The following is an 11,799-nucleotide window of genomic DNA, read 5'->3' as shown; positions in this document are numbered from 1 at the left end:
ACGTACAGAAGACTGGAGCAACACCAAAACCGCCTGAACCTGCCCTGCCATCATCTGAAGCAAGAAGTGGTAACGAGGTGGAATTCAACCCTCTATATGCTTCAGAGGTTGGAGGAGCAGCAAAAGGCCATTCAAGCCTATACAACTGACCATGATATAGGAGGTGGAATGCACCTGTCTCAAGCGCAGTGGAGAATGATTTCAACGTTGTGCAAGGTTCTGCAACCTTTTGAACTTGCCACACGTGAAGTCAGTTCAGACACTGCCAGTCTGAGTCAGGTCATTCCCCTCATCAAACTTTTGCAGAAGTAGCTGGAGACATTGAAGGAGGAGCTAACACAGAGCGATTCCGCTAGGCATGTGGGACTTGTGGATGGAGCCCTTAATTCGCTTAACAAGGATTCACGGGTGGTCAATCTGTTGAAATCAGAGCACTACATTTTGGCCACCGTGCTCGATCCTAGATTTAAAACCTACGTTGTATCTCTCTTTCCGGCAGACACAAGTCTGCAGGGGTTCAAAGAACTGCTGGTGAGAAAATTGTCAAGTCAAGCGGAACGCAACCTGTCAACATCTCCTCCTTCACATTCTCCCGCAACTGGGGGTGCGAGGAAAAGGCTCAGAATTCCGAGCCCACCCGCTGGCGGTGATGCAGGGCAGTCTGGAGCGACTGCTGATGCTGACATCTGGTCCGGACTGAAGGACCTGCCAACGATTACGGACATGTCGTCTACTGTCACTGCATATGATTCTCTCCCCATTGAAAGAATGGTGGAGGATTATATGAGTGACCGCATCCAAGTAGGCACGTCAGACAGTCCGTACGTATACTGGCAGGAAAAAGAGGCAATTTGGAGGCCCTTGCACAAACTGGCTTTATTCTACCTAAGTTGCCCTCCCACAAGTGTGTACTCCGAAAGAGTGTTTAGTGCCGCCGCTCACCTTGTCAGCAATCGGCGTACGAGGTTACTTCCAGAAAATGTGGAGAAGATGATGTTCATTAAAATGAATTATAATCAATTCCTCCATGGAGACATTCACCAGCAGCAATTGCCTCCACAAAGTACACAGGGAGCTGTGATGGTGGATTCCAGTGGGGACGAATTGATAATCTGTGAGGAGGGGGATGTACACGGTGATAAATCGGAGGATGATGATGAGGTGGACATCTTGCCTCTGTAGAGCCAGTTTGTGCAAGGAGAGATTAATTGCTTCTTTTTTGGTGGGGGTCCAAACCAACCCGTCATTTCAGTCACAGTCGTGTGGCAGACCCTGTCACTGAAATTATGGGTTGGTTAAAGTGTGCATGTCCTGTTTATACAACATAAGGGTGGGTGGGAGGGCCCAAGGACAATTCCATCTTGCACCTCTTTTTTCTTTCATTTTTCTTTGCGTCATGTGCTGTTTGGGGAGTGTTTTTTGGAAGGGCCATCCTGCGTGACACTGCAGTGCCACTCCTAGATGGGCCAGGTGTTTGTGTCGGCCACTTGGGTCGCTGAGCTTAGTCACACAGCTACCTCATTGCGCCTCTTTTTTTCTTTGCGTCATGTGCTGTTTGGGGACTATTTTTTTGAAGGGCCATCCTGCGTGACACTGCAGTGCCACTCCTAGATGGGCCAGGTGTTTGTGTCGGCCACTAGGGTCGCTGAGCTTAGTCACACAGCTACCTCATTGCGCCTCTTTTTTTCTTTGCGTCATGTGCTGTTTGGGGAGTGTTTTTTGGAAGGGCCATCTCCTGCGTGACACTGCAGTGCCACTCCTAGATGGGCCAGGTGTTTGTGTCGGCCACTTGGGTCGCTGAGCTTAGTCATCCAGCGACCTCGGTGCAAATTTTAGGACTAAAAATAATATTGTGAGGTGTGAGGTGTTCAGAATAGACTGAAAATGAGTGGAAATTATGGTTATTGAGGTTAATAATACTTTGGGATCAAAATGACCCCCAAATTCTATGATTTAAGCTGTTTTTTAGGGTTTTTTTGAAAAAAACACCCGAATCCAAAACACACCCGAATCCGACAAAAAAAATTCGGTGAGGTTTTGCCAAAACGCGTTCGAACCCAAAACACGGCCACGGAACCGAACCTAAAACCAAAACACAAAACCCGAAAAATTTCCGGTGCACATCTCTAATATATATCCTTGTAGAAACCCGGCACTCCTGTTGCCCTCCACTGGGTGTTACCCCTGTATGCAGCGACAACAAGAATGAGGCGGCACTCGGAGACTTGCAGTATTAGATGATAATGTTCCGGGGACGTGCTCCCCTTCTTCAGACCACACAAACAGTAAATCACAAGTGAAATAAATAGCTAAACAACTCACCCTCAGACCTCCCCCTTCAGCGTTGTCCTCAGCCACGCCGCCCGTAGCTCAGGCCCTGTACTTCCGGCCTCTCGCAGCTGACGGAAATGACGTCCCGGCCTCCGGCTGCGTGACCTTGGAAACACTGTAAACAAACAGTACAGATTAGAATAGACCCTCCCCAAAACACATACCGTGCCACGCAACAACAGTGACAAGTGTCATAATAATAATGTAGCTTATTCCTAAGGTACATGATTAAGAAGACTGGCTTTCACAACCTGCACAGTCTATACAATTGATATCTAGTGTTCAACACAATATATTAAAACATTAGTAGTGTAAATAAAAATAATATGTTGCAAAACACATAATGACATACATAATAAAAATGTGATGGTATGAACGGGTGGCTATTATTACTATTATTCATTATCTTATACTGTATCTACTATCACTGTGTGGCACATTAACGTTATGTACCACTTTCTAAGTTTCTTCACAATAAACTCCACAGTGTTACCAACACTCCTCATGCTCGATATGTCAGCATTACTAGCTTATCACCATATATTAATAAAAAAAAACAGTATACCAATTGCGAAGCAACTTTTTAACTTATAGGAAATGGATCAAACCCAGTGTGTCATTAAGGCCTTTGAGTCACAAGGTTTGAAGCCTATGGATCCACCGCGACTCCAATTGCAGCAGTTTTTTCCCCCGATTGCCACCTCTAGTCCCCTCAGGGACATGATCTAAAATTCTATAACGCAACGTGGCCATACCATGTTTATGTTCTAAAATATGTCGGGCTACCGGTTGTTCTGCTGTGCCCATGTTGAGTGCATGCCTAATAGCCTGTCTGTGTTGCGCCATCCATATTTTAAACTGGCACTCTGTCTTTCCTATGTAATATATGCCACATGGGCACATGATGACATACACTATATACTTAGTACTACATGTAAGTGGCCATTTAATTGGGAACTTTTTCCCTGAATAAGGGTGTGAGATACTGTCACCTGGGGACATGAATGAACACGTGGTGCACCCTAAGCATTTATAGCACCCATTCTTCCTAGTCAGAAAGTGCACCGGCTGTGGTTAAAAATTTGTAATATCAGTTTTAACTAGAGATATGTGGCAGGCACTTTTCGTGTTTTGTGTTTGGTTTTGGTTCTAATTCCACTTTCGTATTTTGGTTTTGCTAAAACCACCCTTTTGTGTTTTGGTTTTGGTTCTGGATGATTTAAAAAAAAAAAAAAAACATAAAAACAGCTAAAATCACATAATTTGAGGGTCATTTTGCTCCTACGGTATTATTAACCTCAATAACAATCATTTCCACTCATTTCCAGTCTATTCTGAACACCTCACACCTCACAATATTGTTTTTAGGCCAAAAGCTTGCACCGAGGTTGCTGGATGACTAAGCTAAGCAACACAAGTGTGCAGCACAAACACCTGGCCCATCTAGGAGTGGCACTGCAGTGTTAGACAGGAGGGCAGATATAAAAAAAAGGCCCCAAACAGCACATCATGCAAAGAAGAAAAATAATTGCAATGAGGTAGTTGTATGACTAAGCCAAGCGACACAAACAATTGGCCCATCTAGGCATGGCACTGCAGTGGCAGACAGGAGGGCAGACATGCAAAAAAAGGCACCAAACAGCACATCATGCAAAGAAGAAAAAGAATTGCAATGAGGTAGTTGTATGACTAAGCCAAGCGACACAAACAATTGGCCCATCTAGGCGTGGCACTGCAGTGGCAGACAGGAGGGCAGATATAAAAAAAGGCCCCAAACAGCACATCATGCAAAGATGTAGAAGAGGTGCAATGAGGTAGCTGTATGACTAAGCCAAGTGACACAAACAATTGGCCCATCTAGGAGTGGCACTGCAGTGGCAGATATAAAAAAAAGTTCCCTAACAGCACATGATGCAAAGAAGAAAAATAGGTGCACCAAGGTTGCTGTATGACTTAGCTAATTGACACAACCACCTGGCCCATCTAGTAGTGTCATGCAGTGGCTGAATGTTGAGAGTGGGCCGCAATTGTTCGGTCCACTGACAGCATCTCCAGCACACTCCAGTCATTTTTAAAAAATTCTGCAATTGGAGGACTTATACGGCAGTACCCCAGGACTAATACAGCAGTACCCCTGGACTCATACGGCAGTGTCAGACAGGATGGCACTTTTCAAAACTTAGGCCCCAAACAGCACCTCATGCAAAGATGTCGAAGAGGTGCAATGAGGTAGCTGTATGACTAAGCCAAGCGACACTGAGAATTAATGAAAGCCAAAACCCCGCAGGGTCTGTTTATATAAATGGTGACGTTTCAGGGTGAGTCTGAAGAAGGGGAAACTCTCCTCAAAACGTCACTGTTTGAATAAACACACCCTGTAGGGTTTTGGCTTTCATTCATTCTCAGTCTCCGAGTGCCGCCTATTCTATGGACTATATATATATATATATATATATATATACACAGTGGTAAAAGTGGAAATTTTGAAGTGGGGGTTTGGAGAAGTGAAGGTTGTAATTATGCTCACGCGATGAGGAAAAGGGGGTGTGGCCACTCAAAAGGTGGCATGTCCTTAAGTGTAGTGTACCACACCACATACCCCTTATAAACATTATGCACCATAATAGATGGACCCCTTATACTATCTAGTACTGGTGCCCCTTACACATTATGCCACACTGAATGAGCCAAAATTCCCACAGAATGAGCCAAAATTCACAATATGCCACACAGTATGATCCAAAATGCACATTATGCCACACAGTATGAGCCAAAATTCACATCATGTCACACAGTATAAGCCGAATTTACATTATGCCACACAGTATGAGCAAGAATTCAGGGACAGGGAGAGTGACAGAGAAAGTGACAGCAGGGACAGGGAGAGTGACAACAGGGACATAGGGACAGGTAGAGTGACAGGGAGTGACAGCAGGGACATAGGGACCGGGAGAGTGACAGCAGTGACAGAGAGAGTGACAGAGGGACAAAAAGCAGGACATAGGAAAGCAGGGTAACAGTACCTAATGAGCAGTGGAAGGTGCTGTAGTCGACGGTGGTGAGGACACCCATAGAGCGGGAAGAGAACCTGTGGTGAGTGCAGAGAGCCACTGAGCCCGCTGCATGGTGAGTGCACTTGCCGCCCCCCCCCCCCCCCCTCCCCTGGTGGCATTCTGGTGGCTGGGATCTCGGGGTTGATAGTGATGGCTTCTGGGATCCTTACCGCAGGCATATCAGCCCCAATACCAATACATACACTGATATACTGTATATGACGGGAAGAATACAATACAATACATTACAATACAATACAATACAATACAGGTGGACAATGGGCTTGATGGGGAGGGGAAGTGCGATGGGGGGACACTGAGCTGGATGGGGGGGGGCAGTTTGATGTGGGGACACAGGGCTGGATAGGAAGGTAGGCAGTGAAATGGTGATGGCAGGGGTACACTACGCTGAATGAGGGAGGCACTGTGATTGGACTGGCTGGGGATTCTAGCAGGGAAGCAGTTAAGATGGGCAGTCGGCAGGTTGGGAAGGGTAGGTGGGAAAAACTAGGCTCTATGGGAAGGAGGGGGAGTGCGATAGGGGTGGGAGGGGGGACACTGTGACTTTACTGGCTGGGGGCTTTCTAGGTGCAGGAGCAGTGAGAGGAGTGTAGTGGGCTGGTGTTAGGCGCCGAGGGTCCGCCCGTCAGTGCGGCCCGGCGCCTAGCAACTAGGGACGCCGCAGGCACACAGCCGCCGGCTCCCTAGCAACGCAAGACGCCGGGCGCACGGAGCCGCTCAGACCATAGCAACGGGGACGCCACTGTCGGACCGCGTTCCCCGTTGCTAGGTCTAGATAATGAGTTCATTTGTATCCTGGCCGTGCAGCATGCAGCTGCACGGCATGATGTTTATTATCCTGTCTGGATCCTGATTGGAGGGTTCCCAAATAAAGGCACTCTCAGGACTTCTTACAGACGCCGATGATAGCTTCCTGTTTGCTGAGTCTGTTACAGAGAGTTTCCAGTCCTGCTCTATCCGGTTGTTCCTGTCCTCAGTGATCCAGTACTCGGAATTTGTCATCTATTCCTGGAGTCCGACCGAGCACCTTTAACATCCTGTGGTGTTCGTGAGTCGCGGCGTAGCCGTGTGTTGCGGCCTGACCGCTTACTATTTATTATTTAGTTTCTTTGTGTTCCGGAGTTTTTGCGGAGGATTCCGCTCCCACAGATCCACTCTGGTATCCAGCGGTGCTGGATAGGAGTAACGGATCAGGGGATCTTTTGGTTGTCCTTTTCCCTGGCGGTTTGTCCGCACATACTTTTGGTTTAAGTTAGATAGCTTGTAACCCCTGGCCTGGTTGCTTAGTCAGAGGGCCCCTTGTTATCACCCTGTCTCGGATTTCCCTTTGTCTCCCATTAAGACCTGAGGGGGCATCGGGGTTGGGCAGACATAATCCGCCCTTCGAACGCGGCTGCCATGGGCTCAAGCAACCATAGTCTCGCAGGGGATTTCTGACAACACGGGCGAGACAACGGAGTTAGGGCGCCAGGGGTTACTAGGCTTTCCTGCTCCCGTAACCAGCATATCTTTCCAGTACCCAGACCTCTGCCATAAGATCTCCTCTGGTCTGGAGTACGGGAATCATAACATTATCACCGGCCAGACTAACATTTAAAATTAAACAGGAGTTAATTTTTTCCTTTATTCTGTTGGGAGATTTGTCAGCCTCATGAATCCCACCGGTGTTGGGCCAAATCCTGGCCAGCTTTTAGTTAGCCAGATTCAAGAGCTTACTCAGATGGTTCAGGATCTGTCCCTTCGGGTGAGGTCACAGGAAGATCTGTTACGGACTTCCCCGAGGGTCATTCCTGAACCAAAAATGCATCTGCCTGACCGTTTTTCTGGGGATAGAAAGCAGTTTTTTAATTTTAAAGAGTCTTGTAAACTGTATTTTCGTTTAAGACCAGTCTCCTCAGGTACTGAATCTCAGCGGGTAGGAATTATTATTTCTTTGCTACAGGGGGATCCTCAGACCTGGGCTTTTGGTTTAAAGACAGACGATCCGGCTTTATTGTCTGTAGACGCCTTTCTGGGGTCTTTAGGGCTATTGTATGACGACCCTGATAGAGAGGCATCCGCCGAGAGTCAGTTGCGTGCTCTCAGACAGGGTGGGAATCCCGCAGAGATTTATTGTACGGAGTTTCGCCGTTGGTCGAACGACTGTGGATGGAATGACCCAGCCCTGCGCAGTCAGTTTCGCCTCGGTTTATCCGAGTCTATAAAAGACAGTCTCCTTCAGTATCCCGCTCCTGAGACGCTCGATAAACTCATGGAGCTCTCTATTAAGATTGATCGTCGTCTCAGAGAGCGGAGGGCTGAAAAAGGAGCATCTGTCGGGTCTACTCCTTGTGTTTTTTCCATTCCTGTGGACATAGAGGAGCCCATGCAGATAGGCCTCTCCAAACTGTCTCCTGAAGAAAGAACCAGAAGGCAAAATTCTGGTCTTTGTTTATACTGTGGGGGTAAGGGACATTTTGCCCGTAGTTGTCCGAACAAATCGGGAAACGCCTCGACCAAGTGAGTTGTGAGGGGGTTCACTTTGGTCTGCAGCTTATCTCCTCAAATAATTCACTGTTGGTTCCAGCTAAGGTTTCCTTTGGCAGCCTCTGTTCCTCGGTCTCGGCTTTTGTGGACAGTGGAGCTGCAGGGAACTTTATGGATTTAACATGGGCCAAGGCCTTAGGTATTCCTCAGTTAGCCTTGGGTAGGTGTATCACCATGCATGGTTTAGATGGGAGTCCCTTGTCCAATGGGGTTATTTCTCTCTGTACACCTCCTGTTCTACTTTCGGTAGGAGCTCTGCATTCTGAAAAGATTGAGTTTTTCCTTACCCATTGTCCAGCAGTTCCTGTGGTTCTGGGTCACCCTTGGCTGGCCTTTCATAATCCCATCATTGATTGGCAGTCGGGGGAGATCTTACAATGGGGTACCATCTGTAATAAGGAATGTATTACGCTTCCCATCAGAATAGCTGCTGTCATTCCCGCACCCATTCCTGTGGAATACCAGGATTTTGTTGATGTATTTTCCAAGGGCAATGCGGATATTCTGCCTCCCCATAGGCCTTATGATTGTGCTATTGAGTTAATTCCTGGTGCCATTTTTCCTAAGGGAAGGTTATATGCATTGTCCGGACCTGAAACTGTGGCCATGAATGAGTATGTTAAAGAAAGTCTAGGGAAAGGATTTATCAGGCCATCTAAATCCCCTTTAAGTGCAGGCTTCTTCTTCGTGGAGAAGAAGGATGGATCACTCAGACCTTGCATTGACTTTAGAGCCTTGAATAAAATCTCAGTAAAGAATACTTACCCTTTGCCGCTGATTTCTGTCCTCTTTGATCAGCTACGTTCGGCTGTGATTTTTTCTAAGATTGACCTGAGAGGAGCATATAACCTTATCAGAATCAAGTCAGGGGATGAGTGGAAAACGGCATTCAGTACTCAGTCAGGCCACTATGAGTATCTGGTTATGCCATTCGGCCTGTCCAACGCTCCGGCAGTTTTCCAGGATCTCATTAACGATGTGCTCCGTGAATTTCTTGGAAAATTCGTTGTAGTCTACTTAGACGATATTTTGATATATTCTGACTCTATAGAACAACATGTTACCCAGGTGCGTCAGGTTCTAAAGAAATTACGTGAAAATCACCTATATGCCAAGCTGGAGAAGTGTGAATTTCATGTCACGGAGGTATCCTTTTTAGGGTACATTATTTCCCCTCGGGGATTCTGTATGGAACCAAAGAAGCTCCAAGCCATCCTTAGTTGGGCGCAACCCACCAATTTAAAAGCAATTCAGCGCTTTTTAGGGTTTGCGAATTACTATAGAAGATTTATTCACTCTTTCTCTGACCTAGTTGCTCCCATTGTGGCACTGACTAAGAAGGGAGCAGATCCTACCAACTGGTCACATGAAGCGGAGTTATCTTTTCAGGCCTTGAAACAAGCCTTTGTCTCAGCCCCTGTCCTCAGACATCCCAACCCAGATTTGCCTTTCATTGTTGAGGTTGATGCCTCGGAGGTTGGAGTAGGGGCCATCCTATCTCAGAAGGATCCGGATTCCCTAGAATTACATCCCTGTGCCTTTATGTCCAGGAAATTCTCGTCTGCTGAATCCAACTACGATGTTGGTAACCGGGAATTACTGGCTATTAAATGGGCTTTCGAGGAGTGGAGGCATTGGCTTGAAGGAGCCACTCATACCATTTCAGTTTTGACTGATCACAAAAATCTTCAATACATTGAATCAGCTAAACGGCTGAATGCCCGGCAAGCTCGTTGGGCCTTATTTTTTACTCGTTTCAAGTTCATTATCACCTTCAGGCTAGGTTCCAAGAATACCAAGGCAGATGCCCTGTCACGCAGTTTTCTTCCAGTTCAAGACAACAGTCCTGTTACTCCCATACTTCCGTCTTCAGTCATTCGGGCAGGCCTCACACAAGATTTATTTACCCAGTAAAAGCAGCTTCAACATCAAGCTCCTGGAAATACTCCTGCTGGTCGTCTTTATGTCCCCGAGTTTTTGAGAGCAACAGTTTTGACGGAGTTTCACGATAGCAAAGTTGCCGGGCATCCGGGGATCGCTAAAACCTTTGAATTAGTTTCCCGCTCGGTATGGTGGCCTGGTCTTTCCAAAGACGTTAAGGAGTTTGTTTTTTCTTGTCAGGTCTGTGCACAGCATAAGGTTCCCCGTTCCTTGCCTATCGGTCAACTTATGCCCTTGAATGTTCCTCTTAGGCCATGGTCTCATATTTCCATGGATTTTGTGGTGGACCTCCCTCTGTCAGCCGGATGCCGAGTCATATGGGTGGTAGTGGACCGTTTTAGCAAAATGGCCCATTTTATTGCTCTTCCCCGATTGCCATATGCCCAGGGATTGGCAGTTTTGTTCCTCCGCCATGTTTTCAGACTCCATGGGTTACCCACTGATATTGTTTCTGATCGGGGTCCACAATTCATTGCACAATTTTGGAAGTCTTTTTGTGCCTCATTAAAGATGAAATTATTTTTAACGTCTGGCTACCATCCCCAATCCAACGGGCAGACTGAGCGAGTTAATCAGTCATTGAAACAATATTTGCGTTTGTACTCGGCCAAACTCCAAAATGACTGGTCTGAGTTTCTTCCGTTAGCAGAGTTTGCTTACAACAATGCCTGTCATTCCTCCACCAATGTATCTCCATTTTTTACAGTTTTTGGTTTTCACCCCAGAGCTAATTCCTTTTTTCAACATTCCTCTGTCTCCTCACTGACCTTGACCTCTCATCTCAAACTCATTTGGAGAAAAGTGCACCTGGCTCTCAGAAAAGCGGCATTTCGGGAGAAAAAATTTTCTGACAGGCTCCGGCGGCCGTGCACTTTTAAAGTTGGAGATAGGGTATGGTTGTCGACTCGCAACATTAAACTTCGACAAACCTCAGCCAGATTGGGTCCTAAATTTATTGGACCATTTCATATTATCAAAAAAGTCAACCCAGTTGCTTTCCGGTTACGTTTACCAAAAACTTTACGGATCGGGAATACCTTCCATTGCTCCTTGTTAAAACCATATGTTTCGTCCAGTAGATTTCCTTGCAAGATCCCTCAGGGGAAATCACCAATAGATGTACAGGGTCAGCAGGAGTTCTTGGTGGAGAAGGTTCTCGATTCCAAGTTGTCCCGGGGTCGGCTTTATTTTTTGGTGCATTGGAGAGGTTATGGTCCAGAAGAAAGGTCTTGGGTCCTGGATGAGGATCTCCATGCTCCAAGGCTTAAAAAGGCATTTTTTCGAGAATTTCCTCAGAAACCTGGCTTTAGGGGTTCCTTGACCCCTCCTCAAGGGGGGGGTACTGTTAGGCGCCGAGGGTCCGCCCGTCAGTGCGGCCCGGCGCCTAGCAACTAGGGACGCCGCAGGCACACAGCCGCCGGCTCCCTAGCAACGCTAGACGCCGGGCGCACGGAGCCGCTCAGACCATAGCAACGGGGACGCCACTGTCGGACCGCGTTCCCCGTTGCTAGGTCTAGATAATGAGTTCATTTGTATCCTGGCCGTGCAGCATGCAGCTGCACGGCATGATGTTTATTATCCTGTCTGGATCCTGATTGGAGGGTTCCCAAATAAAGGCACTCTCAGGACTTCTTACAGACGCCGGTGATAGCTTCCTGTTTGCTGAGTCTGTTACAGAGAGTTTCCAGTCCTGCTCTATCCGGTTGTTCCTGTCCTCAGTGATCCAGTACTCGGAATTTGTCATCTATTCCTGGAGTCCGACCGAGCACCTTTAACATCCTGTGGTGTTCGTGAGTCGCGGCGTAGCCGTGTGTTGCGGCCTGACCGCTTACTATTTATTATTTAGTTTCTTTGTGTTCCGGAGTTTTTGCGGAGGATTCCGCTCCCACAGATCCACTCTGGTATCCAGCGGTGCTGGATAGGAGTA

This window comes from Pseudophryne corroboree, chromosome 1 (assembly GCF_028390025.1).
Source record: "Pseudophryne corroboree isolate aPseCor3 chromosome 1, aPseCor3.hap2, whole genome shotgun sequence".
In the NCBI taxonomy this organism is placed as follows: Eukaryota; Metazoa; Chordata; class Amphibia; order Anura; family Myobatrachidae; genus Pseudophryne; species Pseudophryne corroboree.
The sequence above is the reverse complement of the archived record's forward strand: the minus strand, read 5'-3'. Positions refer to the sequence as shown.